Source organism: Centruroides vittatus, unplaced genomic scaffold (genome assembly GCF_030686945.1).
Source record: "Centruroides vittatus isolate TY-2023 unplaced genomic scaffold, ASM3068694v2 contig_1168, whole genome shotgun sequence".
Lineage (NCBI taxonomy): Eukaryota > Metazoa > Arthropoda > Arachnida > Scorpiones > Buthidae > Centruroides > Centruroides vittatus.
The window spans coordinates 3,271,456-3,284,135 of NW_027120749.1; the positions used below are offsets into that span (position 1 = coordinate 3,271,456).

Here is a 12,680-nt window from a genome sequence, read left to right on the forward strand (position 1 = left end):
AACATTTGTTAGTTTTGAATTGTTTTCACACCGGTCACAGGCACGAGTAAGTTGCAATTATTTAATACATACCCCGGTGTGTATGAAGAAGAGATAGTTAAAAGTACTTGTAATCTTTTAAAACTAAGTACTTTTTAAAATACTTTGAAATAATTCACAAAAAATAAATATTTCTAAATGAAATAAATGGTGTTTTTAAAAAAACCATACTCCTAGAACCTATATCCGGTGTGACGAAAAAAATGAAAGGGTTCATCACAAACGTTTTCAAACTACTGTGAAGTTCGAAAAAGTTTGTGGTGAACCCATTCATTTTTTTCGTCACACTGGATATAGGTTCTAGGAGTACGATTTTTTAACACACCCTGGTGTTTTGTGTTGTTGTGGAATTTTTTTAATCAAATTGCACAATTTAAAATTCAGTACTAAACATGATATGCACTCAACGCGATACAATTGGCAACTCAGAGTGCCAATTGGCTAGCATATGTTGGATGATCACTCCTCAGCGTATTATTATCACTTTGCCCGACTAGGTGATAGCAGTATTCATAATGACCAGTCAATTTGATAAATTAATCAATATTTATCACACTGCATGCCCTTTTTGGTCATTATTCATAATGCCCGATTAATCACTTTGTCCATAACATATATATATAAACACATGTCAAATTTACATCAAAAATGCATATGTTAAAATTACACAGGTTTTTTTTTATAAAGTATGATTGATTAAATAATACTCCTTAAATTCATTCTATATTTATAAAAAACAATTAACTAATTATAAATACTAACTAGATGAATGCAAGGCATTAAAGACTGAGCTTCATTACAAAAAATTCAAAAAAACAATTTTATTAATTGAAAATCATCAAAAAAGATACAAATTCAAAATTAAATTCAATTAAGAAAGATTCTGTCAATGACTTGTTTTATCTTTGCTATATTGTTTATTCTTGACATGCTAAACCAATGCTTCTCAATCTTTTTCTCATAGTAGACTAGTAAAATTATGGATAAATTTACTTGGAGCAGTAATTATATGTGATTATTAATTATACTTATATATGCTTATCTAGATTTACTATATGTAACAAAGTACATACAATAACTCTAGATTACTATTTAAATTGTCACCTGTAATCAACTGCACCAGAATCAGAATGGTCAAATAATTTTCTGCAGACTAAAGATTTTTCGTAGATCAGAGGTTTAAAAACACTGTGCTAAATAAAAGATTAACTATTAAATTGCTGATTTTCTTCACTCTAATATGAGCAATGTAAGAAAGTCCTATGACTGTTTCCTTTGATCCTATGTTAACAACAATTTTATTTAATGTTAATCTCTGAGATTTGTGCATAATGAGAGCATAAGCAATCAATATTGGAAATTAGTCTTCTTGAACAATCTATGTTCCACTAGCTTTCCATCTGGATACAGTAGGCAAAAGTGGGACACCTCTATTTAATATCAGTACCATGTAGTTGTCAAATTTAACCAAGATTGTTATTGGTAAAGTAAGTGGTCTACTTATCTTGTAATATATTATATTATATATATATATATATATATTACTATCCATAACACTCCATTAATCAAATCTTTTTCTATCAAAGATTATATTTTCATTCAAGGCAAATGATTAAGGCTAAGTAACAAAAATCTAAAAGTTTCTAACCTAAAACTAAACTGTATCCTGCTTCCAACCATTAATTTCCATGTGTTTTTTGAATACTGGTATTAATCAGAAAAGCTTTATGAACAGGATAAGTCCTCCTGTATACTGATATACACTTTATCTCATTGTAGGGTAGATGTACCAGCTTTGACCTAATTGTATTCGTTAAGAGTTAAGACTGCAAAACCAATATGTGGACGGGAAGTGCCCCGTAGCATGATCGGCAACACTGTACATAATGTTCTCATTCGTCCCGTGGGGGCCCCGGTAGCTTCTTTTCACACTTTCCTATCTCCCTGTGTTTCCTCTTCTACCTAACTTCTTACTTTCCTAATTTTTTTTTTCCGTTTCCTACAGGGTTAAGTCTGTGTTATAACGGATAGCCCTTCTTATCTTTAACATCAAATCAAATCAAATCAAACCTAAAACTAAAAAAATGGTTTACTTACTTTTGATGAATGATATATAGTAATAATACAAAATGGTAATAGAAACAATAAAATAAAAGAAGAGAGCAAAATACACAAATAAAAGAAAAACTTCCTAAAAATGTTGCACAAAATAAATAAAATTTTTAAAAAAAAGAGGTAAAAAAAGTTTATTTGTAGTACGACAATAACGATGGAAAACAATAACAGTGTGAAGGAAAAGGAAATTTTATTTACCCTTCTGCACATCTTTGTGTACAGATCATTTATTTCAAATGTGCAATTGTCTATACATCTAGCATAGCAGTATCACCATTTACTGGCATAAATGTACATTTTAATGAATTTTTAGGTGTTTATTTGAAATAATTATGTAAATGTTTAATGGACTTTCATCAAAATTTAATCAGTTATTTCTCTCATTTTGTTGAACTGACATGCCAAGTTTAATAAAAAATCAAATGAGATTTCATTGAGTTCTTGTGTCACGAGATTGATTATTTTGGAATTGTAAGTCTGTGCTGTAAGCAAAGACTAAATATTGTTTAGGACAAAGTTATGATTCTATTAATATATATATTAAACAAAATAAATACATAAAACTAATTAAAATTAGAGCTTTATTTGTTCTTTAAAAAAATTTTAAATAACAAATAAATGATAAATACAATTATATTTTGCATATTTGACATTATATTTTTACTATTAATACAAATTAATACTGGTATGTTACATTTTTCAATTGATTTAAAAAAAGAGAAAAGTATTTTTAATTAAAAATGTATTTTTATAATTTGTATAATTAGAAAATATTCTTAGCACAATCTCACTAACAGAGAAATTATATATCAAAAAAGAGAAAATGTGTTGATATCATATTTCTTTAGTTCACTTCCAATAATTACAAAATTTATAAGCATTTATTCAGTAAGATACTATATAAAAATGTCCATGTATCTATAATAACTTTTGTTATTAATTAATATTAAAAAATCTTTATAAAAGTGTTTTATTAATCTTTATGGTAATTTTATACAGATATTAATTATTAACAATAATTTGCAATTCAGATGAAATGAGAATTCAGTTCTCTCTCAAAGTTTATTATAAAACTTCAATAAAAACTTGCATTTCAACATTTCATCAGCACAATTACAGTATTATTAAATGAAACTATTAAAATAATCCTCTGTTATTAAATGAAACTATTAAAATAATCCTCTATCTATTCAAATATAATTTTCACTTTGTCAACTTAGAAAATATTTCATACATCAAATTTAAACAAACATTAATAATAAAATTATAAATTATTTTCCATAAAATGTCTCTCTACATTCATAAGCAGTATTAACTGATGACAAAATTATGTATAAAACTATGAAACTATTCTAATTTTATAAACAAAAACTGTATAATGCCTTAATGGAGTTTAAATAAGGTGACCAGATGTCCCACTTTTGGCGGACATTCCTGATTTTTAACAATTTGTCCCGCGTCCCGCAGCGTTTTAAAAAAGTCCCAACTTTTTGGAAGGATTAAATTTTTGTCAATTATGTGTCATAAACTTGCATCTTATGTTTAAGATTCGGTAAAGATCGTTTTGTATTGTGGCTGTATGCCATATTAGATATATTTTGTCCCTTGTAGAAATTTCCTTCCCAACCCTTCTGGTGAATAATCCCTTTAGAACAAGAGGAATGTGACCCTGAAGGCTATATGTGTGAACAACAGGCATTCTTTGCTGGGACGTTACAATGATATTGAACATTTTCATTGGGTCATGTTAAAACAAGAACTTAATTGGGAAGATGTGCAAAAATTATTCAATCACATTAGTCAACATTTTCCAGATAGCAATATTTCCGAAAATGATCTTCTTAATGAAGTATCATTATTAAAAAAATATATTGATAAGGAGAAGGTTAAATCTTGGGCATCAGCAAAAATCTCAACAGAGAACAAATGGCTAGAAATATTTCATCATTTTGAAAGAAACTGTGTTCCATACAATAACACATTAAAAACTGTGGAATATACACTGTCCTTACCAGGAACAAATGTCCTGACTGAATGCGTTTTTTCTACAGTGAATAAAGTGTGGACATCCGACAAATCACAATTAAGTTTTGAGAGTATAAAAGCAAAATATTATGTGTAAAATATAATTTAACAAATTCTTGTGAAAAATTTTATGACATTTTAAACGACAGCAATTTATTAAAAAAAATTTACTCAAATGAGAAATATGTAAAAGAATAAAGAGCTTTTAAAAATTTATAATAGTATATATATTTATTATATTTGTAAATTTTACATATGTTGAAATTTTAAAAAACACAATACATTTGTAGTATTTATGAAACCGTGTCGGTACTTATTTTGCAACTTGAACACTAACTATATAGTGTATTTACTCGGACACATGGCAAATTTCATCACTAATTTTTATTCAGTTGATAGTATCAACTGAATAAAAATTAGTGATGAAATTTGCCATGTGTCCGAGTAAATACACTATATAGTTAGTGTTCAAGTTGCAAAACAATACAATTTATGCATTTTCTTTTTATGATAAAATTTTGTTGCTCTAAAACAATTTTTTTTAACAAGACAACTCCCTCCCCGTGAATTTTGTCCCGCTTTACCAATGTTAAAATCTGGTCACCTTAAGTTTAAATCAAATTAAATAATAGGAGTATCAGTACTTTCAGGCCAGTAGTCCAACTTCAGATACGTTAAAAAACAGAAGTTCAGTTGTTACTGCAATAACTGTATCAACAACTTAAATTAAAAAAGGTTCTGCAGCATCTAAATAGCTTAATTAGCCTATATGATAAAATACAAACTAAACATTCAACTACTTAAATATCTAACAAAGTACTTAATTTTGTCTTTATATGTTTTATGTTAATTAAATTATTTTGAATGCTGAAGGTGGTGTTCAAGTCTCTTTAGTTCATTAGATCAAACTCCTACCATAGATCAATATAGCCTAAGCAATGATATGATTGTCTAAAAGCCTAACTAACCTTTCCATTTCAAATCTGTGTTCTTGTTATTCTCTTTTATAATAAGCTCTCCTTTCTTTATATCTTTTCAATCAATGTTTTTTCAATGTTTTCTGTATAGGTCCGTGTGTACTCCAATGTATTTGAGCTAAATTTCATTTTTACTGTAAACAGAGATCCTGTAAATATTTCCAATTTATATCTTTTCTTTCTAATTTTGTAATCTCTGATTGTCTATAGCAGTGTTGTCCAACCAAAATTGCTTACTGGGCCAAAACCGAAAGTAAAAATGCACTGTGGGCCACACATATTTACAACAAAATATATACAATTATATGGTATTTTGTATATGTATTTTAATGTGAAACTTGCTTTTCAATTTTTTCACTTACTTTTTTAATATCAACAAGTATTTTTGATGTTGTACAACATAGTTGGTTTTTCCACAAGCATTTTCCACAACTTAATCAGCAGGGATAGCTAAACAAAGTAAACTTTATTACAAATGGCTGCCAGATCAAAGAAAAGAAACTAACTACCTTATATCTTGGCAGATAAGACAATAATTGATTCATAAATAAAAGACCCCCAAAATCTGGGGTCGTCTTATAAGACAGATACAAAAAAAAATTTATAGAAGAAGAACTTTATAGTTCGAAAACGTTTGTAACGATTTTCAGCGAAGCTCACCGGTAACAGGTCTTATAAGACAGATACAAAAAAAAATTAGATTGAAATTTATATAAATTAAAACCATTATAAAAAAAATGGACAAACTGTAATTATTTTCTAGTAGAGAGTAGGGTATGTGCACAAAATAGAATAGCCCATATGACGTTTTTGTGAACAGTCAAGATCATTATCTGAATGCCGAATCAGTGTGAATGTCTGAAACAATTGCAAGGCAGTGCTGCCAGATGCAAGAAAATAAAATTTGTTCATTCAAAAAATTACAAATAGGACATAATTCCGTATACACTAAACAGTATTATTATTCAAATGATGATCGCTCATCTAAACTAAATTCATAGGCCGTTGATAGTTTGGAGTGGTCTTATAGGACAGATATATACTAAAACCATAAAACTTTGATGAAAATTTATACCTCGTCTTATCTGAAGGTCATCTTATCTGCTGAGATATACAGTAACTAAAGTAACTAACAATCAGATTTTGAAATGACCTACAGAACATAACTGTCACATGAAACGCTCCTTGGTGGCTAACTATAATCAAATACCGTATTTACTGAGATATAAGACAATCTCGCATATAGGACGAGGTGTGACTTTAGAGATCAAAATAAAGAAAATTAGATTTATTAATACAATTATAATTTTATTTTGTTTAATCACAAATAAAATATTATCAAATGCATGTATTAACCAAACAACCATGTTTGCCTTAATAGGTGATGAATGGAAAACAAAACCAAAACATTATTACGCATGACCAGAAAAAGTTTATTTTTAATGATTCAGGATATGCTAATATTCATTAAAAATAACAACTTAACTAATATAAAATAACTACACTTATAATTATTGCTAAGTGACCTGTATTTCATTAATGTTTTCATAAATAACTAGAAACTATTTTCTGCAAACGAATGAGATGCAATGTGGTTTATTGACTGTAAAATAATTTACAATTCCCTGTACCTGCCAGAGGCACAACCAGGGAGAAAACGTACAATTAAAATAGTTTACAATAAGTACTGTACATGGACGAGTACAGATGCAACAGAGTGAGAAATCACAGAAAATGAAAGTACAGTATCTGTGCGTCAGCTTGATGCCCGGAGAGGACGTACACAAGAGAACAGGAGGGCAGTGCTTATGCCCGAAGTGGGAGACTTATCCTAGCCTGAGAGGGAGAGGCCTAAGGTTAACCAAAACCCCTTCAGAGATATTGAAGGGAGGGGAAGGACAATTGGCCCATACCCAAAAGCCCATTAGGTAAGTCAATTAGCTTCTCCCAGGAGAAGTTTGCAGTTGGTCATTACAGTTTTCTTTGCTATGTTTTTGAAAATACGATAAATTTCCCGGTTCTTCTAAATATCGTGTAGGCCACATGGCCAAGTGATGTTTATCTCGCTCAGGAGAAGACAAAGTTCGTTCCTTTCACTGCTGGTTATTGGACAATCATAAAAATAGTGGCTTGCGTCATCCTTGACCATACAGTTTGGGCAGTTCTCGTTGGTGCGGTCTGTGAATCAGGCGAGATAACTCGCAAACTTTCCACGGTTGCTCAAGAATTGCAATGCGAAGTGATTAGGGGTGTACCAGTTGAGCTACAAACAAAATATAAGAAACCAATGAAAGGCAATAAATACAGGAATAAGATAAAACCGTAGTAGGTTCCTCTTTTTTTTCGTGCCAAAGCATAACGCTATTCAACAAGTGACTTCCAGGCAGATGATAGGCCATCTGCATCTCTGTGGTTGATGCAAAGTGTAGATAACTGCACTTTATGTATCTCTATTTTTAATGCACTTACACCCACTGCTGAAGTATTCAAGACACTTTGAAGGAATTGGCCTACGTACGAAGAGTGGCTGCACAGCATGGATACCAAAGGGGTATCGTTGATCGTCTAATTACTAAATTGCAGAAGAATAACCGGCAGCACTACGACGGGGATCCACGAAAAATGGTTGTGTTGAGCTATACGCCCTTTCTTAATAAGGTTGTCAAAAGTGTGGCCAGGGAGAGGAACCTTCGTGTAATTTACAAGCACAATCCATCGATTTACCGGCTATTGAGAAACGACAAGAGGAGAGGTCACTCGAGTGAGTTAACAGGGGTATATTCTATACCGATAAAGGGTCATCATTTTAACACCGACCTGGTGTACATAGGTGCCACGTTATGTAACCTGAAGCAGAGGATAAAAAAGCATAAGTACTCGGTAAACAGAAGCAGTGACAGCACGGTCCTAGCAGCTTTTGCTAGACAGCAGGGTATAACGGTACACTGGAATAACGCCGCCATCATAAGAGCCACTCAATCCAGGCAGGCTATCAAATACATGGAAAAGATAGAGATACATAAAGCGCAGTTATCTACACTTTGCATCAACCACAGAGATGCAGATGGCCTATCATCTGCCTGGAAGTCACTTGTTGAATAGCGTTATGCTTTGGCACGAAAAAAAAAGAGGAACCTACTACGGTTTTATCTTATTCCTGTATTTATTGCCTTTCGTTGGTTTCTTATATTCTGTTTGTAGCATAGTCCCGTCTATGCGCAGTTGTGGTTTTTGTAAATTCGAATGCGGTTTTCGTAAATTCGAATTTGGTTTGCTGTTGTTATTCGTTTAACCGACAAAGGCTGATTAATGCAGCCGAAAACGTTATTAAGCTATTAAAAAATTCGTACTGGATATGTTAATGGTGTTGTACGTTTTATTTCCGTTCCAGTAAACGTTTGTTATTTGTTTTAATCAATTTAAACAAAATAATAACCATTGTAACAGTAACAGAACAGTATTATTCAAGAAATGCATTCAAAAGGAGCTATCAATGTTAAACTACAATATAATAAATTAATTGTGGATGATAAGACATTTGCTTGTAATTATAAAGGTGAAATTTTTCAAATGGAAAACAAACAACCTTTTTTAAGAATATAGTTTGTAACTATAAAAAAGATGATGAAATTAAAGAGAATTATAACCAATGTAATGTTTTATACTTGGACAATGACCATAATGCAAAACTTCTTTTTTAAAACATAACAGGTTTTAGTAATAAATATTGCTTTCCTAATTTTTTGAATTTAATATATACGACAGATATGAAAATTTGCACCTTTAATCATCCAGCAACAAATGTTTTAATAAATTAAAAATGTTTTCGATCGTTTTTAACGGTCTTCTTCAGTTACAACTCAAATTAATAAAAGAACGATAAAATGGAATACATGCAATTAAATACGAAAAAAAAAAATAATAATAAATGCGCATGCGCAACTATAAATATATCGCGCACGATGCCTAATATACATATATTACAGAATAAATGAATAAAATTACATAATAAAAATACGTGGCCGCATCCCTTGTACGTTGTTATTGTTTATCTTTATAAAACGACTTCCATGCGGTCGATAAAGAGTCCGCGTCCCTATGATTGATACATCCCGTTTTTTCTTGGGCTTTATATATTTCTAGCTTTTCTAGATGTTTGATTGTATGTTTATTGTTCGTCGGCTTGATGATGGAAGCCTGGTCCCACAATACCTCAATATCTCGTTGCCTGGCGTGTGACGCTAGAACCGTGGTGTCTAGATTCTTATTAATCGATATATTCATTTTATGGAATAATAAGCACAACACTCAGCGATTCCTAAATGATATCAATGATAACCCGTATGGTTTAACCTTACAACTGGACCAGGAGAGCTATAATAATGTTCATTTCCTCGATATTAATATCACCTGCGAAGAAGGGGAAATCAAGACAAACATTTACCGGAAACCGGGTCTAAATACTATCATCATCCCGAATCAATCGGTAGATCCCAGGCATATTAAGTATGCGGCGTTCCGATCTTGGATCAAGCGTGCCTACACTCATTGCACAAACATATGTGATACCTACAAAGAATTGGATTACATACTCGAGACAGCAACATAACAAGGTTACCGGAGAAATATAGTAGAAAAACTTATCACAACGTTCCAGAATCGAGGTAATCACTCTCCCACGAATAACGGTAAACAAAAGATGATAATCAATTATTATCCCTTCTTGAACAAAATAATAAACAAAGTTGCTAAAGCCAATAATATACGTATCATTTACCGACGTAATCCGACAGTTTACAAAATGTTAAGGAATGACAAGAAGAGAGAAGATCGGAACTCATTAACGGGGGTTTACTCCATACCAATAAAGGACCAACGATTTGATTCGGATAGTGTTTATGTGGGAGCTACTTTACAGCACTTAGAACAAAGGATCAAAGAACACCAGTACTCGATTAATAAGAATCTAGACACCACGGTTCTAGCGTCACACGCCAGGCAACGAGATATTGAGGTATTGTGGGACCAGGCTTCCATCATCAAGCCGACGAACAATAAACATACAATCAAACATCTAGAAAAGCTAGAAATATATAAAGCCCAAGAAAAAACGGGATGTATCAATCATAGGGACGCGGACTCTTTATCGACCGCATGGAAGTCGTTTTATAAAGATAAACAATAACAACGTACAAGGGATGCGGCCACGTATTTTTATTATGTAATTTTATTCATTTATTCTGTAATATATGTATATTAGGCATCGTGCGCGATATATTTATAGTTGCGCATGCGCATTTATTATTATTTTTTTTTTTCGTATTTAATTGCATGTATTCCATTTTATCGTTCTTTTATTAATTTGAGTTGTAACTGAAGAAGACCGTTAAAAACGATCGAAAACGTTTTTAATTTATTAAAACATTTGTTGCTGGATGATTAAAGGTGCAAATTTTCATACGACAGATATATTCTGTTTAGTGGAAACATGGCATACTTCACTGGTAATCAAATTAATGTTCTCTGATAAATATAAAATTTTCCATCAAGTGCCACATAGTTGTGAGAGAACTGGAAGACCTAATGGTGGCTTGATTGTCAGTTTTAAACTGGATACAGTTTCTAAGGCTGAAATTATATTCCAATCAGGATTTGTTTTGTTTTTACAATTGCTCACTGAGAAATCAACCAATATCCAACTAATAGTGTCTTGTATTCTGCCTGACAACTATTTTGATGATGATTTTAAGAATATGTTATCACTTATAGAAAACTATCTGCTACCCGAAACAAACCTGATTATATGCACTGATTTTAATGCTCAAATGGGACATCCTGATTATTTGTCAAGTTTTACTGGTAACTGGAAAACTGCTTTGAGAGCCTCGAAAGATCTAATTGTTAATGATAGAAGGAAAGTTTTATATAAATTTTGTGAAACTAACAGTCTTGTCTGTTTAAATGGCTTGTTGCCAGGAGAGAAAGAAGGTAATTTTACCTATCACTCAACAAAAGGAGGCAGTGTAATTGATTTTATAATAGTATCACAAGATATATATTCTAGTGTTGTAAATGATTTAACTGTTTTAATAGAGATAGGCTCAGATCATTCACCAATTCTACTGACAATGATCTCATTGGTATCATGTGGATAATTTAATAGACAACTTTTAAGTAAACATGCAATATGGAGGAATTAACTAAAATCTTCATTCTCTGTTAGATTAGATAATGTTGTATCAAATGAATATGGAAGGACTCTCACACCTGATGATCTGGTAGAATGTATAGTTAAAGCAGCAATGTCTTTAGACTTAATTTACGACATTAATCCTGTACTACATAAAACCCATACAACAACTAAATGGTATGATAATGAGTGCTACACCATGAGGAAAAATTTGTGGAAGTTGTTTAAGAAGGCAATAAAGTCATATACAAATGAATATTATGTTTATATAAAAACTAAAAGACTACAAATGTTTATGTCAAAAGAAAAAGAATCCTATTTTTGGAACCTAAATAGAAGACTGGTGTCATGTAACAACTCAAACATTTTGGCAAACAATCAACTGTTTTAGACATAAAAGATTACCAAATTACAGCTCAAGAATTCCTTTGGAAAGATGGTTAAATTTTTATACTGCTAAATTCTCTGAAGGTCATTTTGTACCTATTAATGAAGATCAATTGTCGATGGACATATATAAAGTGCTTCCAATGAGGGAAAAATGCTTCTCAGACTTTACATTGGAAGAGATAAAAAGAGCAATTAATTGTTTTAAATCTGGCACCTCACCTGGATCTGATTTTGTTCAAACAGAATATTTAAAATGTCTCTCAGAAAAATTTTTACTCGCAACATTGGAAGTATTTAACCATATTAAAAGAAATTGTAGCTTTCCAGAAGCTTGGATTAAATTTCTAATCATTCCAATATACAAGGGTTGAATCCCAAAAGTAAGTCTCCTAATTTTTTTAAATACAAAGAAATGTTTAAACAAAAATAAAGTTTATATCATTTTAAAGCTTGAACATTTATCTATTTTTCTACATAATTGCCATTTTGGTCAATGCATTTTTGTATGTGCTGTGGCAATTTTTGTATGCCCATGTCATGCCTGCTCGCCACCATGTCGCAGGTCCCATCTTGCACACACCCTCCAATATTGCAACTTTTCCATTAAAATCCTATGAATTGTGCTTGGGGAAAGCCCAATAACCAAAATGCAGAGATCATCCAAAGTGATTTGCCGATCTTCACGCATGGTTTGCTCAACCTTTGCGACTGTCTCGTCAGAAATTGATGGTCTCCCGCTTCTTTCTTCATTGTGAATTTCAGTATGATCAGCTGCAAACTCCCTCTACTACTTGAAGATGTTTTTGACATCTATGCACAACTTGCCACACACTTCCGTCAATTGGCAATGAATTTCAATCGATTTAACACGACATGGCGGCGAGCTAGTATGACATGGGCATACAAAAATTGCCACAACGCATACAAAAATGCATCGACTGAAA

The 12,680-nt window shown here is 31.6% G+C and overlaps 1 protein-coding gene across 1 annotated transcript in view; it reads right to left on the reverse strand.

Annotated features, from left to right (window-relative positions):
* LOC136982186 (polyhomeotic-like protein 2) overlaps positions 1–12,680 on the reverse strand; it is a 161,480-nt gene that overhangs the window by 130,671 nt on the left and 18,129 nt on the right. The window lies entirely within an intron of this gene.